Source organism: Erpetoichthys calabaricus, chromosome 5 (assembly GCF_900747795.2).
Source record: "Erpetoichthys calabaricus chromosome 5, fErpCal1.3, whole genome shotgun sequence".
Classification (NCBI taxonomy): domain Eukaryota; kingdom Metazoa; phylum Chordata; class Cladistia; order Polypteriformes; family Polypteridae; genus Erpetoichthys; species Erpetoichthys calabaricus.
In genome coordinates this window covers 133,271,112-133,283,467 of record NC_041398.2, presented here as the reverse complement: position 1 = coordinate 133,283,467, position 12,356 = coordinate 133,271,112, and positions in this window count along the sequence as shown.

Genomic DNA, 12,356 nt, shown 5'->3' with positions numbered 1-12,356 from the left:
GAAGGATTGTGGAAATGTGCTTATAGTGAATAAAACCCTTTGTTATTCATTTAACGTGTGATGCTTTACTGTGTCTGTGGTTTGGGGCTCTCTGGCTCCCCTTTGTTGTCACAAAACAAATGTAACAAAGTTTACAAGGTTAACACGACACTATCTGAGCTCCATTCTGTCAGGCAGAAATGATCTTCAGAATATAATATCCATTCTGTGTTTTTAAAGCACTTAATCTAATGAAACTAGGATTGTGTGATAGAGAACATTCTATTTTGATGGAAACATTTTTCTGAATCTGTTTATCTGGTAAAAAACACCTACCTCATACCTACATTCACTACAGAGTTTGACATACTCCTCAATAGTATAATATAAAGTTATACAGTCTGAGATTAACTGTGGATGAAGGGCTGCATGGCGAACACAACCTGTGCATAGAAACAATTGAACTGTAGTGTGCAAGGAAGCTGTGTAGTGATCAATGAATAAATTGATCAAAACACTTTCTATACACATTCTTCATTCTGTAAAACATGATTTCATACTTCATTTACAATTACGTATAATAATGTATAATTGTGTATTTCAACAATAAATGATTTCTGAATAAGACTGCAAAGTAATTACATTTTAAATGTTTTGAGGCATTGTTTATGAGTATCCAGAGTAAGTTTCTCCTCGGAGTCTTGTGACACAAACATCCTTATTGAAGAGCCTACTGTAAGTAAAACAGTTCATAACTTAAAAAAAAGAACTATAAAAAATGTCAGCTGTACATAAATCTACAGCTTGCTGAAAACATATAACATGTCAGCATTCTTTTTTAACAACAAAATATTGACAAACATGTCGTTAACAGAGCAACTCGCAGTAAACGCTATTGCTGACCTCTGTCATAATATGAAGGGAAAGCGCCTGGATCAGACTTTCTGAGCACACTGCTGGCAGGATATAAGAGAGGAATGACAAATGCAATAAATCAGATTATCAGCATGTTGGGAAAAAAATGGGAGCATTGGAACCTGAAAGTGTTAACATTTTTTATCTGATAAAAATCCGATTATGCAAAAGAGAATGTGAAAGTTCAGTTGTGGGAGTAGAATGAAAAACAATGTGTTGAGGTAAAGGTGCATACAATACATCATTGAAGTGGGAAAAGCCTGAACATTAGACAGATTTCGTTAACAACTGTTTCTTTGTTTTAAAAATAGTTTTATTCATCATTCTGCCACTGCTATGGAAACAGCGTGGCTCCTGCAGCTCCGAGCATTTTAATTACTGTACTTAGCTGTGAATAATTAAAATTTAATGGTGTAAAATTATAATAACTGAGCATTTATGAACTTAATTTTCTTGAAATGTATAGCTGAAAGAGAGCTGGAGGAAAAGTGTGATAAGAAATTCTTTTTTGTGAAATTTTGAGTTTCGGCAGGTTTCCATCTTTTGCTTTTAATTGGATCTCCATACATCCATCATACAATTTGTACAAACTGATTGGTCAATTTCTGCTGCAGTGCAATTTTGACAGGAAGTTGAAATGCAAGTTAGTAATATGTGATATGATTTTTTCAACTGTAACATTTTTCTTACAATTAAAATTATTGTATTGTTCAGAAGTGTTCATTTTGAAAGTTCTGTGAACTGGGAGACTCTACAGTAACAGTCTTTCTAATAAACAAAGCTGTGGCGATGCAAAGCCAATTCATCTCATTAAGGCCATGGTCATATGAGCAAGACCTACATCATTTTTTTCTAACAATATATTTTAATTTTAGATGTTCTTAAAATTCGGTCTATTTTTTCAGGTGGATTAGGGATCACTTAACTATTGCCAGTCAGGAGATGCGTGCAGTTGTGCTTTCTTCAGACTTTAAAGGAGCTAATTTAACACAATGTCTGATATACATTAATTTCCGAAACTCTTACTCTTTCATAGTCATTTAAAACTGTGCTGGGTAAAACTGCATGACAAGCAAAAGCAAAACAATATTATTTCATTCACTTGATGCTTAACATACACAGTCTAATAGTTGTTTAATGCCCTTTGCATTTCAAACATTGAAAGGTTTTCTCAGTTTTCTTTTAAATTTGAACCTTTACCTGGTCTCCCCTTACCTTACCCTACCTACTTAACCTTGCTTTTCCTTTTATCTAAACTTACAAAAAAAAAACCTAAGCCCCACTCATTTTTATACATTTTTCCCTACTCACATTTTTAAATAACAGCACATTTTGCATATGTGTGCACACATCAAACAAAGTGGCTATACTACCCATCCCAATGCGACCCTACTGTGCTTGTAATCTTAAGAGAATCTGAACGTAGGAAACATCTATTTGTCAGCTAACATCTTCATGTTCAACAAAAGCACGACAGTCCAAAACAGAACTGGCTAAATCTGTGCCTGCATGACCAGTCTGTAGGTCTCAAGATTGAATGCCAATGCGTATGACAATCTCTTTCGAAGACTGCCTCACCACAATCTCAGAAACCAACTACAATACCAGTTTTCAGTAAGCGGAAGCAAACTGCTATTGCCGTAATCCAGCATGCAGTCTCTTTTACTAACAAAAAACACATATGACACGTGAAGATCTATATTGCGATGCAGTTTGTCATACAAATATGCCAAACCTTTCCAGAAAAATCACTAATTAAGATGTGATCCCATTAAAAGCCTTCTATATGTGCACTATATGTGCATCTAATTTGCTTCTCGTGAATGTTATACTCTAAATTTAACAAACAATGAAATTCTCCCTAAATTTAACAATAATCTTAATCGCACATCTTAACAATACATTTTAAATTAGGTAAGAAGAAGCTGTTCAAGAGAAAGTGCTACTCATCAAAGAAACTGAGAACATGTGAGCCAGGCAGTGGTATACCAGTTGATGGGCAATATGGTAAGACTTCTTTTTTGATTAGTGTTAGGTCCTTTATGCAGAAAGTTGCTCACCTAATGTAGCTGTAAATACCCTCAGATTAAAATGTATGGTCTGCCTTTTGACCTCATTGATGTTTCCTTTCACATTATCAAACACAACACCCAGAGAAGTGTCCAGAAAGGATCAAATACATGCTCCTAGGAACTTTATAAAGAGGGCTAAGGAACTTGAAAGAATTTAAGTGCGAATTTAACAAATGGTTTATCCAAGCAGTGGACAGTGTCCTCTACAACAACAACAACAACATTTATTTATATAGCACATTTTCATACAAAAAGTAGCTCAAAGTGCTTTACATAATGAAGAGAAGAAAAATAAAAGACAAAATAAGAAATTAAAATAAGACAACATTAATTAACATAGAAAGGAGTAAGGTCCGATGGCCAGGGTGGACAGAAAAAACAAAAAAAACTCCAGAAGGCTGGAGAAAAAAATAAAATCTGTAGGGGTTCCAGGCCACGAGACCGCCCAGTCCCCTTTGGGCATTCTACCTAACATAAATGAAATAGTCCTCTTTGTAGTTCGGGTTTTTCACGGAGTCACTTGATGCTGATGGTCATACAGACTTCTGGCTTTTAATCCATCCATCATTGTTGGAACATCATGGTGCTTTGGGTAGTTGGTGGTGGCGCACGCCACCACCAACAGGACACCGGAAAAGGAAACAGAAGAGAGAGTAGGGGTTAGTACAGATTTTGAATGAATAGTTATTATAATGAATTAGATATACAGAGTATCAGGATTAAATTACAGTGAAGTTATGAGAAGGCCATGTTAAAATAATGTGTTTTCAGTAGTTTTTAAAGTGCTCCACTGTATTAGCCTGGCGAATTCCTACTGGCAGGCTATTCCAGATTTTAGGTGCATAACAGCAGAAGGCCGCCTCACCACTTCTTTTAAGTTTTGCTCTTGGAATTCTAAGGAGACACTCAGTTGAGGATCTGAGGTTACGATTTGGAATATAAGGTGTCAGACATTCCGATATATAAGCCGGGGCGAGATTATTTAAAGCTTTATAAACCATAAGCAGAATTTTAAAGTCAATTCTGAATGACACAGGTAACCAGTGTAGTGACATCAAAACTGGAGAAATGTGTTCGGATTTTCTTTTCCTGGTAAGGATTCTAGCAGCTGCATTCTGCACTAGTTGCAAACGATTGATGTCTTTTTTGGGTAGTCCTGAGAGGAGTGCGTTACAGTAATCTAGCCGACTGAAAACAAACGCATGAACTAATTTCTCTGCATCTTTCGATGATATAAGAGGTCTAACTTTTGCTATGTTTCTTAGGTGAAAAAATGCTGTCCTAGTGATCTGATTAATATGCGATTTAAAATTCAGATTACAATCAACGGTTACCCCTAAGCTTTTTACCTCCGATTTGACTTTTAATCCTAATGCATCCAGTTTATTTCTAATAGCCTCATTGTATCCATTATTGCCAATCACTAAGATTTCGGGTTTTTCTTTATTTAATTTGAGAAAGTTACTATTCATCCATTCTGAGATACAAGTTAGACATTGTGTTAGCGAATCAAGAGATTTGGGGTCATCAGGTGCTATTGATAAATACAGCTGTGTGTCATCAGCATAGCTGTGGTAGCTCACATTGTGCCCTGAGATAATCTGACCTAATGGAAGCATGTAGATTGAGAAGAGCAGTGGACCCAGGATAGAGCCTTGTGGAACACCATATAGAATATCATGTGTCTGAGTTATAATTACCACAACTAACAAAGAATTTTCTCCCTGCCAGGTAGGATTCAAACCAATTTAAGACACTGCCAGAGAGGCCCACCCATTGACTAAGGCGATTCTTAAGAATATTATGGTCAATGGTGTCAAATGCGGCACTCAGATCTAAGAGGATGAGAACAGATAAATGGCCTCTGTCTGCATTTACCCGCAAGTCATTTACTACTTTAACGAGTGCAGTTTCTGTGCTGTGATTTGTTCTAAAACCTGACTGAAATTTATCAAGAATAGCATGTTTATTGAGGTGCTCATTTAACTGTATAATGACTGCCTTCTCTAGAATTTTACTTAAGAAAGGCAGGTTAGAGATGGGTCTATAATTTTCAAGAGCAGAGGGATCGAGATTATTTTTCTTAAGTAGGGGTTTAACTACCGCAGTCTTAAGACAGTCTGGGAAGACCTCCGTATCTAATGACGAATTTACTATGTCAAGAACATTATCACTAAGCACGCCCGATACTTCTTTGAAAAGACAGAAAGAAGGGTTACCTTTGCTTATTCCATCTATTATTTGCTTTCTCTCTTTTTTTTAAACCTGAAAAGTGCATCAGCACAGGTACAGAAGAGAAGATGTTGGGTAAATCCAAATTAAATTGAAGCAAGTTAAAAAAAGGAAAGGCTTATTGAAAGGAAAACATGCCGTAGTCCTGAATAGCATCAAGTTTCAAGGTGCTGAATCCTTTTCAGATTTAATCATTTCATTTAATAATCTGGGACAGTTTTGAATGTAAAATAAGCATAAGAATTAAATATTGGTGAAAATTCTTGAAGTTAATGCAACAATGAGCATATGTCGTAAACTCTTAATTCATTTATCTGTCAATCTGTATTAATAATTTCATTTTTCCTAGCAGCTTTTGCCAAGAGCTCTGTCAAAATTCAAGATGGAATCCAGTTGAGAAACCAAAGTAAAGAAGGCTCTACTTGACAAATGTCTTACTGTATGAGGGCAAAATTAAACATTCCATGACAGGATGAAATAAAAAAAACTGAGAAATCCCATGTACATAAGTATTCACAGCCTTTGCTCAATACTTTGTTGATGCACCTCTAGCAGCAATTACAGCCTCAAGTCTTTTTGAATATGATGCCACAAGCTTGGCACACCTATCCTTGGCCAGTTTCACCCATTCCTCTTTGCAGCACCTCTCAAGCTCCATCAGGTTGGATGGGAAGCATCGGTGCACAGCCATTTTAAGATGGCTGTTCAAGATGGATGTTCAATCGGATTCAAGTCTGGGCTCTGGCTGGGCCACTCAAGGACATTCACAGAGTTGTCCTGAAGCCACTCCTTTGATATCTTGGCTGTGTGCTTAGGGTCGTTGTCCTGCTGAAAGATGAACCGTCGCCCCAGTCTGAGGTCAAGAGCGTTCTGGAGCAGGTTTTCATCCAGGATGTCTCTGTACATTGCTGCAGTCATCTTTCCCTTTATCCTGACTAGTCTCCCAGTCCCTGCCACTGAAAAACATCCCCACAGCATGATGCTGCCACCACCATGCTTCACTGTAGGGATGGTGCCTGGTTTCCTCCAAACGTGACGCTTGGCATTCACACCAAAGACTTCAATCTTTGTCTCATGAGACCAGAGAATTTTCTTTCTCATGGTCTGAGAGTCCTTCAGGTGCCTTTTGGCAAACTCCAGGCGCGCTGCCATGTGCCACTCTACCATACTGGCCTGATTGGTGGATCGCTGCAGAGATGGTTGTCCTTCTGGAAGGTTCTCCTCTCTCCACAGAGGACCTCTGGAGCTCTGACAGAATGACCATCAGGTTCTTGGTCACCTCCCTGACTAAGGCCCTTCTCCCCCGATCGCTCAGTTTAGATGGCCGGCCAGCTCTAGGAAGAGTCCTGGTGGTTTCGAACTTCTTCCACTTACGGATGATGGAGGCCACTGTACTCATTGGGAGCTTCAAAGCAGCAGAAATTTTTCTGTAACCTTCCCCAGATTTGTGTCTCAAGACAATCCTGTCTCGGAGGTCTACAGACAATTCCTTTGACTTCATGCTTGGTTTGTGCTCTGACATGAACTGTCAACTGTGGGACCTTATATAGACAGGTGTGCGCCTTTCCAAATCATGTCCAATCAACTGAATTTACCACAGGTGGACTCCAATTAAGCTGCAGAAACATCTCAAGGATGATCAGGGGAAACAGGATGCACCTGAGCTCAATTTTGAGCTTCACGGCAAAGGCTGTGAATACTTATGTACATGTGCTTTCTCAGTTTTTTGATTTTTAATAAATTTGCAAAAACCTCAAGTAAACTTTTTTCACATTGTCATTATGGGGTGTTGTGTGTAGAATTCTGAGGAAAAAAAATAATTTAATCCATTTTGGAATAAGGCTGTAACATAACAAAATGTGGAAAAAGTGATGCGCTGTGAATACTTTCCGGATGCACTGTATATAGATATCTGGTTCGTAATATTCTTAATATTCAAATATTTCTATTTCATTAGGTTCTTATAAACAAATATATTTCTTAGACAACAGAATGTAAAAAAGTAATTAGCTAAACTTTATTTTAAAATAATTGAGAGAGACTACAGCAGTGGCCTCTACAGAAAGGCATAAAAGCAATGCACACAAATATATGAGATGTAAGAGGAATTCATGCTACAGGTAACTTCACAATGAACATTCTGTTTAAACCTTCTGAAATAAAGTTCTTTAGCATTAATACTCCAAAAATCAAAGCATCACAATTACTTTAAAATAGGAAAAGTAAGGCAGGTGTGACAGTGCGGGTTGGCTTTATATATACACTAAATAAGTGTACTTCAACCGATATATACATACATATATATATATATATATATATATATATATATATATATATATATCAGCCAACAATTTTTTTTATATCTGAACGGATGTATTCAAACCAATGTATCAAACCAACCTGTATATATCAGAAAGGACCTACAAACCAATCACACAACAGTTGTAAAATAAAAGTGATTAATGTCTTTTGATAATTATTAGTATATCAAATATGTTTTTATGCATTATGTACAGTATAATGGATAAAAAATATCCTTCTCTCTCTGTGCTTAATACATTAGTAAATTTAACAAATGTAACAAACATTTTTAGTATTAAAATGCTAAAATGTTTAACCTTTCCTGAACAGTGACATAGCTTCCTTGATTACACTTTTGAATCTACAGTATGCTGTGAAAAGCTTCCTTCACCAACACAAACAAGACAAGACATTGTGCAAAGACAAGACAAAGAAGTAGCAGCAACATTGATGTGTAAGATATGTAATATAATAAATAAATAATAAATAATAGATATAGATAATATAGAAATTATCAGTGTATGATAATAGTTGTTTAAGACATGTGTAAACATTGACAGGTCAGAATGTTTCACAGGAGAAGGATAACAAGAGTGTCAAAATACTTAAAGGTCAGTAGGAGATTTTCAGTTCTTCTCTACATGCACACTCGTCTTTGCAGGACAGTGGCTCACATGTATAAAAGTTCTGTTTTTAGAGGTGGTTGAGGCCGTGTGGAAGATCCCAGGGGTCAGCCTGGTGTTAAGGAGTCTAACAGCTTGGGGGTAAAAACTCTCCTTCAGCCTGGCAGATCTGGCTTTGATGCTGCAGTAACTTCTCTTGGATGGCAGAAGTGTGAAAAGTCCATGTGAGGGGTGTAAGGGGTCCTGCACAATGCTGTAGGCCTTGCAGACACTGCGTTTGTAAAATATGTACTGTAGTGAAGGGAGAGGCACCCCAATAATGTTCTCTGCTATCTTCACTATCATTTGCAGGCACTTGAGGTTGGATATGTTGCAGTTGCCATACCAGACAGTGATGCAGCTGGTCAGAACACTCTCAATGGTGCCTTTGTAGAACATGGTGAGGATGGAAGACTTGCTCGCTTCAGCCACCTCAGGAAGTGTAGTCTCTGCTGGGCTTTCTTGATTAGTGATTTTTAGTCCTATTTCCAAAGCACCTATCCCCATTTCTCAGGGTCACAGTAATATATTAATCATTGACATGATAGGGTGCTGGGCAGGGGACCCCCTGGAAAAGGTGCCAACTTTATAAAAGGACACACATAAACAGAGAGACACACGGTGACACACACAACCAGTGTCAACTCTACATGTCACCAAGCATCCATGTCTTTGGATTATGGAAAAAAACCCATGCAAGAACAAGAAGAACATGGAAACTCCACCCAGACCGAATTTTACCCATCTACTCTGGCACTGAGGAGCTTCAGTGATAAGGAATACACTACTGATTGACAACACTGCTGACCCAATAGTGACTTGCTGAACTAAAAACATTAGTATTGATAGTGTAGTATCATAAGACAGAAACTGTCAAATGGATGATTGATGACCATAAGCCCCGCCCCAAAATATGATTGATGAAAATGTGAAAATATGAATTTTTAAAATATGAAAATATAATTTATGAAAATATAATTTATAAAAATATGGTTTAGTTAGTAGTACTATCAGAAAGAAACTATCAAAATGTCAAAAGGGATGATAAATGACCTTAAGCCCTGCCCCAAAAATATGATGACCTTAAACCCTGCCCAAAAATATGATTGATGAAAAAAATACTATCAAAAAGGAACTGTCAAAAGGGATGATTGATGACCTTAAGCCCCGCCCCAAAATATAATTGATGAAAATATGAAATTTGAAAATATGAAAATATACTTTATTAAAATATGACATTAGTAGTACTATCAGAAAGGAACTGTCAAAAGGGAAGATTGATGACCTTAAGCCCTGCCCCAAAATATGATTGATGAAAATATGAAATATGAAAAATTAATTTATGAAAATATGAAAATATAATTTATGAAAATATGCTTTAGTTAGTAAAACTATCAGAAAGTAACTGTCAAAAGGGATGACTGATGACCTTAAGCCCCGCCCCAAAATATGATTGATGAAAATATGAAATATGAAAATTTATGAAAATATGAAAATATAATTTATGAAAATATGCTTTAGTTAGTAGTACTGTCAGAAAGGAACTGTCAAATGGGATGATTGATGACCTTAAGCCCCGTCCCAAAATATGATTGATGAAAATATGAAATATGAAAATTTAATTTATGAAAATATGAAAATATAATTTAAAATATGCTTTAGTTAGTAGTACTATCAGAAAGGAATTATCAAGCTGTCAAAAGGGATGATTGATGACCTTAAACCTCGCCCCAAAATATGATTGATGAAAATAATCCTATCAAAAAGGAACTGTCAAAAGGGATGATTGATGACCTTAAGCCCGCCCTGAAAATCTGATGACCTTAAGCCCCGCCCCCAATATATAGTTGATGAAAATATGAAATTTGAAAATATGAAAATATACTTTATGAAAATATGAAATTAGTAGTACTATCAGAAAGGAACTGTCAAAAGGGATGATTGATGACCTTAAGCCCCGCCCCAAAATATGATTGATGAAAATATAAAATATGAAAATTTAATGTATGAAAATATGAAAATATAATTTATGAAAATATGCTTTAGTTAGTAGTACTATCAGAAAGGAACTATCAAACTGTCAAAAGGAATGATGGATGACCTTAAGCCCCGCCCCAAAATATGTTTGATGAAAATATGAAATATGAAAATTTAATTTATGAAAATATGAAAATATAATTTATGAAAATATGCTTTAGTTAGTAGTACTATCAGAAAGGAACTATCAAACTGTCAAAAGGGATGATTGATGACCTTAAGCCCCGCCCAAAAAATATGATGACCTTAAGCCCCACCCAAAAATATGATTGATGAAAATAATACTATCAAAAAGGAACTGTCAAACTGTCAAAAGGGATGATTGATGACCTTAAGCCCCGCCCCAAAATATAATTGATGAAAATTTGAAAATATGAAATTTGAAAATATGAAAATATACTTTATGAAAATATGAAATTAGTAGTACTATCAGAAAGTAACTGTCAAAACGGATGATTGATGACCTTAAGCCCAGCCCCAAAATATGATTGATGAAAATATAAAATATGAAAATATAATTTTTGAAAATATGAAAATATAATTTATGAAAATACGCTTTAGTTAGTAGTACTACCAGAAAGGAACTATCAAACTGTAAAAAGGGATGATTGATGACCTTAAGCCCCGCCCAAAAAAAATTTGATGACCTTAAGCCCCGCCCCAATATATGATTGATGAAAATAATACTGTCGAAAAGGAACTGTCCAACTGTCAAAAGGGATGATTGATGACCTTAAGCCCCACCCCAAAATATAATTGATGAAAATATGAAAATATGAAATTTGAAAATATGAAAATATACTTTATGAAAATATGAAATTAGTAGTACTATCAGAAAGGAACTGTCAAAACGGATGATTGATGACCTTAAACCCCGCCCCAAAATATGATTGATGAAAATATAAAATATGAATATTTAATTTATGAAAATATGAAAATATAATTTATGAAAATATGCTTTAGTTAGTAGTACTATCAGAAAGGAACTATCAAACTGTCAATAGGGATGATGGATGACCTTAAGCCCCTCCCCAAAATATAATTGATGAAAATCTGAAAATATGAAATATGAAAATATGAAAATATAATTTATGAAAACATGCTTTATAGAGTACAAAACTAAAGTCAGTAGTTAGTAGTATTATCAGAAAGGAACTATAAAACTGTCAAAAGAGATGATTCATAACATTAAGCCCCGCCCCAAAATATGATTGATGAAAATATGAAATATGAAAATTTAATTTATGAAAATATGAAAATATAATTTATGAAAATATGCTTTAGTTAGTAGTACTATCAGAAAGGAACTATCAAACTGTCAAAAGGGATAATTGATAACCGTAAGCCCCACCCCAAAAATATGATGGCCTTAAGCCCCGCCCCAAAATATGATTGATGAAAATAATACTATCAAAAAGGACCTGTCAAAAGGGATGATTGATGACCTTAAGCCCCGCCCCCAATATATTATTGATGAAAATAATATTCTTATTATTAAGGTGTTTTTCAAAGCGCACAGAACCAAATTCATGGGCAGAGCACCGTCTCCAGAATGAAACGCTGTTTAATCAAGAGATGGCTCTGTGAGGAACCACACAACCCAACAATAAGTAGTAATTAAGTGGGACTTTGTTTTTTTGTTTTTTTTTTACAAAGAAGAACACTTGAGGAGTACTTGTTGTAAAATATTAATTTATTGACTGTTCTGAGGAATACATGTTGCAAAACATAAATTGATTGACAATTCATTTCAAATAAACAATGATTTCCATGTTGCTTCAGATCAGATCAAGAGTAGACGGGGGCTCACTACGAGGCTGGTCATCTCACGACCCCAGGGAGACACGGCAGGTGCCTGAAGCGGTCCCATACGACTTTGACAGTGATCAGTAGAGCGCTGGAATGCCCGGCCACTCCTCTGGATGCTCTTCTGCCTCCTCTCTTGGGTTTGGAGAGCCCTTCCGCACCCTCCTTGTAACGTGGGCGCACAGGCCTTCGACACATCGGAACAGGATGGCCAAAAGACGACGTAGCGCGATCTGAGCGAAGGAGCCCAGGCCATGGCCAAACGCAAAAGCAAGTGGTACGCTCGTGCCAGCAGCCAGGAGGTCCGTCAGTGTGGAACCCAGGGGCCAGAGGGCTGTGGCAGGTCCCGCTT